The sequence below is a fragment of the Borostomias antarcticus genome, assembly GCF_949987555.1.
Source record: "Borostomias antarcticus genome assembly, chromosome: 6".
NCBI lineage: Eukaryota > Metazoa > Chordata > Actinopteri > Stomiiformes > Stomiidae > Borostomias > Borostomias antarcticus.
This window is the reverse complement of record NC_140239.1, coordinates 2502009-2503136: the sequence shown is the minus strand read 5'-3', so window position 1 is coordinate 2503136 and position 1128 is coordinate 2502009.

The window sequence follows — 1128 nt, the reverse complement described above, 5'->3', positions numbered from 1 at the left end:
ACACACACACATGTTGGGTTTGCCTTCCTTATCAGATAGACGATGAACAGGCACCGCCATAATGAGAAATCCCAACAGCAGGGCTGCCAAGTTTGACCAAAAATAAAGGTCCCATTGGCATTGAACCGCTAGTATTTCCCAGGTGGTCATTTCCCCGTGTGAGAATTGTAAAGTGCGGCGTGTGAGCGTGGGAAGAGGCTTTAATGCGCGTGTCTCACGCTCAATGCGTGGGAATTGGCAGCCCTGCAACAGGACTATGTCAAACTGAGATGAAGTGGCAGAGAAAAAGCAATGCCAGATGGCCCGATCACATGCCAGAGCAGTTGATACAGGTGTGATTCCTGTCATCTTCCAGAGCCTGGTGGGAGATACCACTGTGTCTGAGACCGCGGGGGGGTTTCATGTGGGGGACTACGCTGTTCTCAAGGCGTTCATCATACAAAGGCATGTCAGCTAGCTATGGAAATGAATGGACTAGACCTGACTAGACTCGATCTTAGAGCAGTCTACTGTCTTTGAAGATCCATCTGCAATGTTATTGTGCATTCTTAATGGTCAGGTCGATTCAGGGGCAGATTACAGCTCGACCCATACTCTCTCTCTCTCTCTCTCTCTCTCTCTCTCTCTCCCCCCATCCCTCCCTAATGTCTCTCTATCCCTCGGCCTGTGCTGTCAGATGTCCCCTCGCTCGCTCGCTCACTCTCTCTCTTGACCTTGCTTTCTTATTCTGTTTTTTCTCTCATTCTCTGTCGCTCATTCGCTCCAGTCTCAGTCTCTCTCTGAGGTTGTTAATCTGTCAATCCAGGATTATTCCTGCGTAGGTGTCCACTCTGGACTATAGTAACTCCTAGTTGTCACCTAAAAACTGCTTCTAAATCTTGTATTTTATTGGACATACTGCATAAAAGGTGAGGAAGAGAGAGGTACGGCTAGGGAGTAATGGTGAATTGTAGTATTCTCTCACTTAACACAGTGTTGAGTCGGTGTGTGGGAGGCTATTCTGATTGGATGTTATTCTGAGGTGATCCGTGCTGATTGGATGTTATTCTGAGGTGATCCGTGCTGATTGGTGTTCTGATCTGAGGTGTGAAACGTACAGAACATGTCAGCAGTGAGCGTGTGAGGGAG